Here is a 13,486-nt window from a genome sequence, read left to right as displayed (position 1 = left end):
AGAACACCAGAGTTAATTGGCCAAATAAAGAATCCCATGGACAACGGTCGTAGTGTGTCTATAGAGTAAATAGGTGCAGAATTAGATGTCAGTGTGGGGACTGTATCCACAATTGCTCTGGAACAACTGAAGCTGCGGAAGATTTGCGCGAAGTTTGTCTCAAAAGTGCTCAGTGAAGATAAAAAAGAAAGACGTTGGCATGGGTGTCAAGACAGATCCTGATCCTCTGATAGTACAGACCTTCCTCCCTGTGACTTTTGTTCAGGGAAAACCGTAGAGGATGTCGTTATGAGACAATTGAAGAGATGAAAAAGGCTGTGACGAGGGTAATTGACATGCTCATACCTTCCAGATCTTATTGGAATGATACAGCAAGTGCATTACAGCCGGAGGAAATTTCGTCAAAGGGGACTAGAGTCTTATATGTGCAGTATCAATAAACGTGCGCATACGACAGAAGTATATAAACTTATTTACAGAACCTAGTATATTAAAGCAAGTCTTAGTTTGTCCTGTTCATATCTACATACAATACATTGTGTCCTTACGTATTGTTACATATTAATAATATAGATGGTAATAATAATAATAATAATAATAATAATAATAATAATAATAATAATAATAATAATAATAATAATAAACTAGTTTCTTTTGGAAAAATGTTAAAACGTATAATAAACAATAAGAAAAAAGTAAATACATCAAAGTCAAATGAAACATACTAATATTTTATAATTTTCTATTATTAAAAGCGAGTGTACGTTTCACTTGTTCAAATTTATCTCATTGATGTGTTGGTAATCACGTTCACTATTCGCAAACCGTAATAGGCAAACTTCCAATCAGACGGAATGAAAAATCTGCTTGGAATAAAGGGCAACTCGTCTTCCCCGCATTTTTCTTCTTCTATCGACGGCCATTCTTTCCCCGAGACCATTTCCAGGTCCAGTTTTAAGGTATTATGCCATGCATTAATAACACATCCTGTCCAGAAGCAATGTTTTCGCCACACCCTGCTTGACCATCCCAGTCATTCGGACGATAAACGATATTTTAAATTGATTATCCAACTGATTCACACCAAGGTGAACCATGTTGACAGCGGAATTCTTCGTCTTTTACAAAACTTTATTTGACAGCTTTATCAGTTATTTACAATTAAATAAACATCGATTATTTCTGATATTTGAATTCTACTAGCTAAATAGCCGGAATACAGGCAACATTTTTCGTGTAATAACGAGATTACGAGAGGAGATGTAACGAAAGGAAAAATAATATTAATATGATGGGTAGTAATAACAATAGGAAAGAAAATGATAGGTAAAAGTGTTATAACAGTTGGCTTTACACAAAGAGACTAGACACCTACATGCACATTTATGACACATTTGGAATTTAAGCCAAAGTTGGTATTTGGTTGGTGCAAAACTAATGGCATATATATTACTTTTTTAGACATTACTTTTGCACTACCCTAATAGTTTATTAGAAACAATACCTATTTTTAAATGAACAATCTGTTTTATTGATTAACTAGTGGTGTGCAAAATAAAAAGTAACCATTTAGCTGACCGGAATACGAAGCCAGTGTATCCATTGGTACCGAATCTATTATACCATAATCGTATTCCTAACTGCTTGCGTGTTTGTTCATAATTAGATTAATATGTACAAAGGGCATACTGTTTTACTGAAAAATTTCATTCAAAAAACGAACATTTACATAACAGTATTTCTGTTTATGCTATTTATTAAAAAGAATTCAAAACGTTACTCTATTCGCATATTACATGAATGTAAATTTATTTTAATCAGCTCCATGTTATTGATACTTTTTGTAAAGATATTTTTTTTTACTTTTCTCTGTATAAAAATTATTTAAGGTTGATGTTATTTTTTATTTGTTATTTAATTTATATTAAATTTAATTTAATTTTAATCATTATCAGTCAACATCATTTGCGTTTAAAAACTGAAGAATGCTTTTTTATTCAAGATATGAGAATTACTTAGCTTTTAAGTAATGAGGGTTATTTTCCGTTTGATTTCCATAGATGAAGATTGATATGTTTTATAAATTCAACATTTGGTCAACTTTCAAGAACATCGTAGCCAGTTCGAATATTGAGCGTATCTTCAGTATATGTGACTTAATCCTGACCAGGCCAAGTATTCAGACCTGACAATGTCAGTGTATAATAATGTATAAAAATGTATAAAAATAGCACGTTTGAGTGAAAATCGTATTACTTAACTTGGAAATAATTATGCAAAAGTCGTCCATTCATTTTTTAGCGATTGCTATTTATTTTGAATTATGTAGCTATAAAATAACTATAGATTTAATTTGAAATATGAGTTTAATAATAATGTATTTTGTATTTTGTACGGCGTAAAATACAATAGGATTTTTATACTTTATTATGAGAAATCTAGAGTATGAAGTTTTAATAAGAATGGAATTGACAAGAATAGACACTTCTAATATAATTCCTTCATTTTATGTAAAGTAGATTAAATAAGTCATATTACTTTACGTATTATTACAACATTAACTAATTCTGAGGACTAATAAATTATTTTGTAAGTAAATTTATTCTGTGTGCCATGTATTAATAAAAATCTGGTAGAGAGCTCATCATTAAAACTCCTCGTTTTATTATGAAAACATTTAATTAACTGAAACATACACATAGACGACATTGTCCAGGCTGCTGCGAAGAAGATAGATACTATGTATCGCGAAAAAATACTCAAATTGTACAGTATCCTATATCAATACAAAACACGTGTATGGGTACAGTTGCTGCCTACGGATAAGCCCAGCAACCACTAGTCTTTCTTTATTAAACAGCATCCAGAAAAAGGGTCTTCAATCTTATAGGTCTCACACCATCAACCAAGTTCAGACAAACTTGTAGCACTGATGCTCACTCGATATAAATACTCCTGACAAACCCAACAGGTAGCAAAATTTCTTATGCGAGAGTATATACCCAAAATGCTGAATTCTTCTGACATATTTTCGGCCCAACCTATTTTCCAATATGTTTAAGATTTTCTCTTGTTCGGATCTAGATAACCTCAATTTAATTTCATTTCCATAAACAGAATTGAATCATCAAATTCCTTTTTCAATAACATTTCTACATAACAAATTTCTTTTCAATAAACTTATCTATTTATTTATTTTAAACTCTCCTTAATCTTAATTCAAAACCTAGCTTACCAGGTTCGAAAGCTCGGACTATCCTATCTCGTTTTTACTTACTTACAAAAACAGGGGACCTGTTCTCGTAACCGATGGAAAAATATAAACAATCGAATCTATTCGTCAATATAGCAAAGTGAAACAAACTCTGTAAGGAAACATGGATGCTTTCTTTATAACAACATATAATCAGATTATTTGTACAATACTGTTTTACACGTGGATATAGAAGACATCATCACTACTTTCTCTTGTAGTATGTTCTTTCCATTGGACTGAGCACAACCGTGACACACTTTTTGTTATTGTCCGCGCAGAAACCCCCATGAAAAATATATTGAAATTATGGTTCATGGTTTTTACTGCTGGAATGCTATCCTCTTCTTCTTAACATTAAATATATGTTTAGTCTTTAAGCTACTCTTCCTATGTGAGCGTAGAAAATCACGTCTCAGTTCTGGATGAAAATCATTGGACACGTTTAAGACGTATGGCATATCTATATAAATAAACCATTTAGACAAATATTATTGAATAGCACGGAATTATTCTGTTTTACAATTTTGCTTTTTATCTTCTCCAATCTCTGAATAATCCTTTTTGTGTTCTTCTCGAAATTGTATATGTTGTATCCACAATCGCGAGCGCTTTCGACAGAAGTACTTCTACCATCCTCAGGCATATTGTAGAAATAAATGTAGAAATTGTTTTTTTAATTTACTTATATATATATATTTCTCCTAGTCACGTTGTAATTTTTTACAAGTTAGATGGGCGGACTTTTTTTTTTTTTTTTGATCCAACATATACAATTTTGAGAAGAACACAAAAAGGACTATTCGGAGATTGGAGAAGATAAAAAGGGAAAATTGTAAAACAGAATAATTCCGTGCTATTCAATAATATTTGTCTAAATGAGAAACTGCTGCCTAAATATACACAATAAATAAACCAGTAGATGTATGTATGTGTGTCTGTGTGTGCGGATATGAAACTGATAAACTTAAACTGCTGGTTACATAAAACTGAACAGAAAATAAAAAAGAAATAGTAATCATACACCAAGGAGGGTTTATAACGAGCAAAAGCTTTGTTTTGATGAATGAATAACGCGTACAGAAGTCGGCAATTCCAAATACAAATTGTTCATTACATTGGCCACTATTTAGATTAGTTTGCGCATGCGTGAAACTAATCAGCTAAAAGAGGTTTCATTCAAAAAACATTCTTATCTCTCTGTGGGGTTAGCTTAAACGGAAGATACTGCGGCTGGAGCGCTAAGTGTTTGGATATAGCTTCTAATTGATTGCACCAATGTCATTTTTTATGTTTGAAATCAGTGCTATATATTTGGTAATATTCATAACACAGTATGCAATGCATTATGATTCCGTCATGTCTTACCTGACTTCATGTATATGAGGGTAAGTTTAGAATTATGAGGAAGACAAATGTGATTAAAATGGAGGAATCGTTATCGTTCGTTGAGATCTCATCGAGCGAGTCTATGAAGCATTTAAATTTATGGTGTGTTGGTTAGATTGATTAAATTGGCTCTTGTCTCTTGTCACCAAAATGAATGGACAATGGGTCAGTCGGAGGCAATAGCGGAGGTTGTCTAATTTAAGGTGAAATCGTAGAGACGCTGCGGCATTATAAAGTAAGGGGGCGAGGAGAAGGGATAAATGTAAGCCAGAAACGGTGAAGTAAAGAAGGGGGGGTAAAATAAAGGAAAGCATGCAAATTTTGCGAAAAAGAAAATTAATTTTAATTGAAGAAACTGGAATTGGGGCAATGGAGCAATAAAAAAAGAAAAAAAGATTGCGAAATCGACGAACGAAAATAATACGTTTTAAATAAAAAAAAACAAAACCAAAACACATATGAAAGAATAACCGACATATTTAGGGGAAAAAATAGTTTATAAGAAAAAAATGGAAAGTTGAACAAAGCATATAAAAGAATGACAGTAGCGTAGCAAACAGAGAATAAATTGTTAATGGCAAATATTGAAAAAAGGTTGTAAAATATCTGGAATATGAAAGCTTATTCAAATTGGCACTTATGGCGAGTATTAAAAGTAAAGAAAATATAGAAACCTCTGTATGATGTAGGTACCAGTCATGGAACGGAAGTGACATTTTTCAAAAATAAAGTAATTTGATCAAGTATTTTTTTTTAATTTAAACATCAAATTTATTCCACATCGGTAAGGGAGGAAGCGTAGCAGCAATCTTAGAATCAAAGACAAACAACCGACTTTGATTTCAAAGAAAACAGAAACGTAAGATTGAAAATCAAACAATAATTTGCCAACTTGTGTATTTTTGTTTTGTATTTTGTTAATTAATTAGAAAATACAAGTTTCAAATTACAAACACACTTTTTAGAAGGGTCATTTATATAAATTAAAGGCAATATTTAAATTATAGTTACATAGCCTCAGCCTCAACTTATCGATTAAAAACCGCAATTTAAAAAACAAAAACAAAAGCAAACAAAACACTACTTGATTAATTTTTGTGATTTTTAGAATAACCGTCTTCATTCGATTACAAGTAGATACACGATAAAAGTTTTCTTTCGTTTTGCTTATTGCTATAAGTGGCTAATCTTAATAAGCAATGAAATATAACACGGCCCGAGTTATCTCCCTTTGTCGGAAATCTTCCCATAACATATTATTTGTTTTAGATTTAAATCCCAAATTTGTGAACCCCAATTTTAATTGCATGCTTATCCGCTCTATCGTTTATTAAGATAAATACTCTTCTGTATCTTCTAATCAAAATGACAAAATAGCTTCCGGTTATTTTCTCAAATAAAAAAGCGCTACATCAAAAAGTAAGTTTACGCGCATTTTCACAATCAAATAACATTAATAAATGTTAAATACATATGGGCGTATACATAAATTAATGCAAACACCACAAACTCCCTACATAAATCAACATTTCGACGATGTTACTCGTCTCGTGAAGGATTCAACAATGACTTAAAACAAAGAAAGAAGTTTCATATACGAATGACGTAATACACAATTATGAAGTAAAATTAAAAACCAAGTGACTCATTAAAAAGCTCAACTCTAGCACACTAATCACAATTAAAACGTGGCGTTCTGCTTTTTTTTTCGCAAAATTAACCGAAAATTGAGTTAAAATGCGTTCCGTTTGTCTTTGACAAATATATTGGAGAGAGGGGAAATGGCAACGTGTGATTAATATATGTGTCCATATACTACTTTCTTAATTTTTATAAGAAAAGCTGATAATACATGCTACTTTTCACTGTTTTGTCGAGTTCATTTCCCACACGCAGCACATAGAGATTCGTATCAACGCATAACGTTATCAGCGAACTTATTTAATTTGTCTACTCTCTTTCTATATTGCTGAGAATTGAACAATTAAATAGCAATTATTTATTACTAAAACGATGGAACTATTTAAAGATAAAATAACTTGAATACCAGAAGAAATGTGAAGCAGAAACAATTCATTTATATAATAAGGAAAAATGACCATTAAAGTCTCAGCGTCAAAGAAAGATAAAAAGAAGAATTAAGTAATAAAATTAGAGACAATACATACAAAACAAAATGTTGAATGGAAAAAAAAACGTGATGAAGGCGTTTAGATAATGAAAATCAGCCCGAAGTAACTCAGTCGTATAATACGCTTAAACATGATATTTTAATTTATGCACATTGTGTATATATTATTATAGAATCAATTCTCTGTTGAGTGTTATATAAAGTGTGGTCGTTAGAAAAATGGGAAATTTCTCAACTATGATTTATTTTTACAAAGAATAATTTTTACAAAGTTTTTCAAAGACAAATGTTATATTATACTCATAGATACTCAAAATGCCGTCCGTGCACTTCATTGCAGCGTTAAACAACGATTTATTTTTACAACACTCCCACGCGACCAATAAAAAATAGCAATCACGCATTTTATTCATGATCTAAGCTGACCTTCAAATTTCCCGCTTTTCTAGCGACCACCTTGTATTACGAGAAATAATTCGCCTGTTGGATTAATTCGAAAAATAATTAAAATTTTGATAATGTCGTTCATCAAATTCCGTCTGTGTTTGATTACAATATCATCTCAGCTGATATTTTGGCTTGACGGGATTTAAAATAGCCTTTCTTCTCTTACAGATAAAAAGAAGAATTTTTAGATGGGCATATTTTACGTTCCACCGACTAAAAGAAATAATAAAATTATTTCCCTTGGCCGGTGTAATGTAAAATCTTCGCCTGTGAATATTCTTTTTTTTTTTTTTACTATAATAAAAGAAATACTATTTTTAAGGTCGATTTTTTTTCCATTGCAAATACTAATCGGTTAAATTTATGCAAATAACTTACCTAAAAACACTGACAGATATATAACATCTCTTTGTGTGAAATTTACAAATGATATTACAAATGATATTACAAATGATAGACTCAGCCTAGGAAGAGGCAATTCACACACAAAAACACACAAAGTTATTTTATATAATCTTGAAGACAGAGATATAGATAAATGATAAAGCAGAATATAAGAATTGAATAAACTACGGCTTGATAAATGAAACATATACAAGAATATAATGCGCTGACAATTAGAAGAGAAATGATAAAAAAGGAAATATCACTGAACAAATAAAGGGAAGAACATGCTCATACAAATAAAAGCTGCTAAGAATATAAATCAGTTTTGAAATGCCTTATCCCCTCTATACAGCATAAGGAAGTTCAAAATTCTTGTATTGATCTTTACGTCTCTATATTGTAAAGAGTGTTTGCAAAATGATTACAAGGAAACTTTGATAACTCAAACATAAAATATCTGATCAATCTAAAACTTTACCTGATCTTTAAAGTTACCAAACAGTATCGAACGCATACATCAAACTTGGAAAATCTGAAGTTTATATTTCAGTTTGATCTCTGCAAAAGAGCATTTTTAAAACATACTAAGAACAGGTTAGTGTGATGGTTGCTCAATGCTAAACGATGCACACTGCTAACCTAGCTATGCCAGTTTCGGATCATATTAGTCCGACATAAACATTTTCATCAAACCCATAATTTAATTGAGGTTTACCTTCTAGAAAGAAAGAACATAATTTCATTCTTAAATTTGATCTTGTGTCCACCATTCTGAAGAAATGCTTAATCAAATTAAAAAAAAAAAAACATTGATATGATAAATGAGCAGGGATAAATCAAATACTGTAAAGAATTTGTTACTTAATGTTTGTTAGCAAGTACTGCAATAACTGATGTATATTCATACAACAACTATGAAATTGAGAACAGTAATCAGTAGAATCCAAAAGATTTACTTTCGGCAGCCGCATAATATTCCCTTACCTAATTAATTATTAGTCCTTACATTCCAGGAGCGACGTTTCTGACAAAAAAGACAAAATTATGTTGTCTGAATGAAAATCTATTCCATCTAATACTTATTGTTGTTAAGTTTTTGACCGAGTAATATTTTAAGTTTCTTACATCGAACGGCTTCATGCTCTGTTGGGGCAATTTCCATGAAACATAAAAATAATCAATCTTCCTCTACAAAATTTAGAAAAACTCCCTCCCCATCTCTCTCTTTTTTCCTCTCTCTCTCTCTCTCTTTCTCGCTCTCTCTCTATATATATACATATATATTATAAATCTAATATATATATATATATATATATATGAATCTAAGAGATATAAACTTTGCAACAAATTAATCATACTATATGATAGTATATTAGAATAACACACCAAATAAAAGAGAGGAAGTGATCCAAAATCGTCTGCACAGAACCAAATATGTGCTCATAATCTAAGTAACTCAAAAAACATACACATTATATACAGTGGTAGACAAAAGAAAGTTCTCCCTTGTCATTTTTTAAAACGCGCAGATTTGAGCTAATGAATTAAATATAACACTTTATACAACCTGTACATTCGACTTTTATTCCTCTATAATTTTACATGTTCATATTTGACTTTTAATTGAAGTATCCTAGTGGGCACGTCACTTGAAAAAAATTAACTTCAGATCTAGAAGGCAAAAAGAACCTCCGCAGCAATAAATGAGCTGTAAACCAGCTTAAAATATTCACCTATTAGGCAACAAAGCATCTCTAATCCAAACATCATTAACCGATGTAGAATTATATAGAATTAAAATGTCAAGTGATGAATTGTATCATGTTAAAAGAATATAACTGCATAAAAGAATATAACTGCATACTTTAATTAGTTTACAGTATATAAATCTCATTCAGTTGATTCCATTACACATATGAAACGTTTATTATAGACGATTCATTTGACGTATGAAAATTTTTTATAATTTTCCATAGATTGTTAGTACATAGTTGAACAAACAACATTCACTGAGAAGGATTATACACAATGGCGCACATGGATATAGGACTGTAATGTATGTGGCTTCTTTCAGTCTTCACAGACTATGGATACCCACTGTAAGGGTGCTTGCGCGTGACATTTGTGTGGCAAGAGCTGCGCAGTCTCCAACCACGCCGATCCCGAGTCAACATTGTTGCATACCAGTGGCAAATAAAGGTGCAGGACGACTGGAAACAATGCCGAGAGGAGCGGAGATTACATTCAGCGCCTGGTCCCAAATGATCACCCATCTGGTACTAGCCAGGGTCAACGTTGCTTAACGTCGGTGATCTGGCGAGAACCGGTGTTTCAGCGTGATTATGCCATATATATATATATATATATATATATATATATATATATATATATATATATAATGGCAAGAATAACGAATATTCCAACTTTATTAGCTGAATTGTAGCTTGAAAATGATTTATCTGATCGGCTGTTAACGTAGTCATTCGTCAAACAGAAATATGAAAAAATATGTATGCTTCTAATTAATGCGCTATAATATTTGATGAATAAACTGGAGTGATGGAAAACTAGAGGTAGAACTTTCGAATCTTTCAACTTTTGAATGCATCCATTGTAAAGTCAGTCTTCCTAAATTTAAAACTTTCTAAATTCTTTTCAATTATCGAAGATTACGCAGTAATTTGTATTTTGTAAAATGTTCACAAAGATATAAATGATTGATCTGATAAAAACTGAAATGCATTATAATAGATCTTATTCGTCTTTCATCTATATATACTTCATTTAACAATTTTCCGTTCAGTCATTTCATCATTGTCTTTTCGATTTTAATTTATATTTGATTCGTCCTGAATAAACGAATGGTTCAGGATTTATCTAAGTTGCATTTATCGAGAACATGTAAACTTCAGATACTTTTTATAATTATAGAAATATCATTCTTGCATGTATTAAAGTACAAAAAAGTATATTTTTAGGTTCATGACATATTATTGAAAAAAAAGCCACGGACGATGAGAACCGTAATTAGTAGCATCTAAAAAAAAACCCAAATACTTTCGTCAGTCGCATAACATTCGCTTACCTTAGTCTGTTCTTTAATCCTCGCATTCCAGGAGCGATGTTCCTAACAAATAAGAAATAATTGCTGTCGTCTGGATGAAAATCTATTCCATCTTAAACTTATTGTTGGTAATTCTTGCCTTTCGAATACTATTTTAGCTCCTTACATCAAGTGGATACATGCTCTGCCTGGAGCGATTTCAATGAAAAATAAAAATAATTCAACGTTCCTCTAAAAAAGTCAGAACCTCTTTCTCTCCCTCTGTTATATATATATATATATATATATATATATATATATATATATATATATATATATGTATATATATATTATACATCTAACGTATATATCTATATATCTATAAAAGTGAACGTTTCTGTCTGTGTGTGTATCTGTGTGTCTGTGTGTCTGTGTACATTTCCCTACGCAATAAGTCTGTCAATTTTAAGTCTGTAGACTCGAAATTTGATATACAGAGTGCTCAGATTTGGGAAAACTGAATTGATTGTTTTCGGGCAGAAATTTTGCGATTAAGGGGTCAAAGTTCAACGATTTGACTGTTGAGAACACTACCAAACTCCTCCTACAATTTTTGGTCTACGCACTTGAAATTTTAGATATAGGTTTCTTGGACATGGATCTAACTTAATAACTTGATTTAAGCCCAACACAATAACTTTTAAGGGGTCATAATAGGAGTCAAATTTAAAAAAAATTGACCGTTTTTTTTTTGCTCAGCATACACCTCAAAACACCCGGGCAACGCCGGGCACCCATGCTAGTATCTATCTATCTCTCTCTCTCTCTCTCTCTCTATCTATATATATATATATATATATATATATATATATATATATATATATAAGTGAAAGTGTCTGTGTGTGTGTTTGTGTATCTGTGTGTCTGTGTGTCTGTGTACATTTCCCTACGCAATACCTCTGTCAATTTTTAGTCTTTAGTATACAGGCTAATAAGATTTGGGAAAATCTATATGATAGGGTTTTGGACAGACATTTGACGATTAAGGGGTCAAAGGTCAACGATTTGACCGTCGAGAACTCTATCAAACTCATCCGAAAATTTTGGGTCTACGCACTTGAAATTTTAGATATAGATTCCTTGGACATGGGTATAACTTAATAACTTGATATGAGCTCAAAACAATAAATTTTAAAGGGGTCATAATAGGGGTTAAAGTTTTTAAAAAAATTACCTCTGCGGTCTATATAATGCTAACAAATTCAATAAAAGACAGCTAATGATCCATAATAATATGCATACCACCACATATGTACTTACAAATCTAAGTAACTGCAAACACATAAACATTTTATACAATGGCGCAAAAAAACGTCCGCACTTGTCATTTTTTAAACGCAAATTTAAGTTAAACAACCTGTATATTCGCCTGTAATCTTTCTGTAATTTTACATGTTTATATTTGACTTTTGATTGAAATATCTAAGTGTTCACGTTTACTAAAATAAAATTGACTTCATATCGAGAAGGAAAAAGATACTCCGCAGAAATAGATGAACTTAAAACCAGTTTAAATATTCACCTTGTATGAAACTAAACACTGTTCATGCAATATTATGTAAAAGTAGTTACGAAAAAAGAAATACCTAAAATAAAATTTGACAATCGGGAAATTACTAAATTGTTTGATATGACGTAATTCCATCATATCGTACCAGGCATCAGGGGTAGCATGCTCTTATCGGTCAGATATGACTGACTAATCATCTTAAATAATTAGAAATTGAATTTTGAGTGTCATACACACTGAGAATTGAACCAGGAATCTGTAGAAGAATGTAACTTTACTATTGCATTACCAACTACTTTATCCATTACGCCACTGGTCCTTACTGATCAAATAATTAATTTCCTTCAAAATTCCGTGCAGATTTCAAAGTTCAACAAAAAGATTGTCAAGATAGACAGAAGGTTATCCGATTTTACAATATACAACCGTAGAAGTTCGGAAGTTATATCATCCGAAACTTTGTAAAAATAATATTGAAAATTAGAACTGTTGAATAGTATTCAAGGGAACGCAGGGATTGTTGCTGGTCGTTCGCACACGCATATAAGGCTAGATGAACACACGTAAATATTGTGGAAATCTTCAAACAAACGTCACCAAAAGTCATAACAATTGCAAGAAGAGTGCATCAGCTTTGAAATCAACATTCTTCAACTGACAAGTTTTGAAACCAATCATATTGAAATTTTATAAGGGCTAGTAAAATGCGCATGAAAAATGAAATTCATATCTAAAGTTTTTATAAATAAAAACAAATGCCAGCCAAGGAAAAAAGGCAGTCAGAGAAAAGGGCATCGAGACGACCAGTTGTCAGTTTGTGTCACCCATCTATCCCCTCTCTCTCTCTCTTTCTCTCTCTCTCTCTCTCTCTCTAGTATATTGAGAAAGAACTGAACAGAAGATAAATTGGCATTTCTTTTTATAAACTTACGTCAAGTGTTTTTGTGAAACAACTAGTTGTCTTATATACATTCGTCAAGAACTTGAAACTCTGTTTAGCAGATTATATAAACGACACTGTTAAAAACTAAAAAAGAAAAATACAGCATAACGTTACAGAACTGTAGTAAGTAGAATCTCCAAAAATTTCTTTCGGCAGCCGCAGAGCATTTTTTAGTCTTCACACTTCATTAGAAATGTTTTTGATAAAAAGGGAATAATTGATATTGTCTGGATGAGAATGTATACCATCTAACTCTAATTGTTGGTAAGATTTTGACGTTCTAGGACTATTTTTTATCTCCTTACACCAAGTGGATTCATGCT

The sequence above is a fragment of the Euprymna scolopes genome, unplaced genomic scaffold, assembly GCF_053919585.1.
Source record: "Euprymna scolopes isolate OS-2025 unplaced genomic scaffold, ASM5391958v1 sca4, whole genome shotgun sequence".
Classification (NCBI taxonomy): Eukaryota; Metazoa; Mollusca; class Cephalopoda; order Sepiida; family Sepiolidae; genus Euprymna; species Euprymna scolopes.
Note: the sequence above shows the minus strand (reverse complement) of the source record.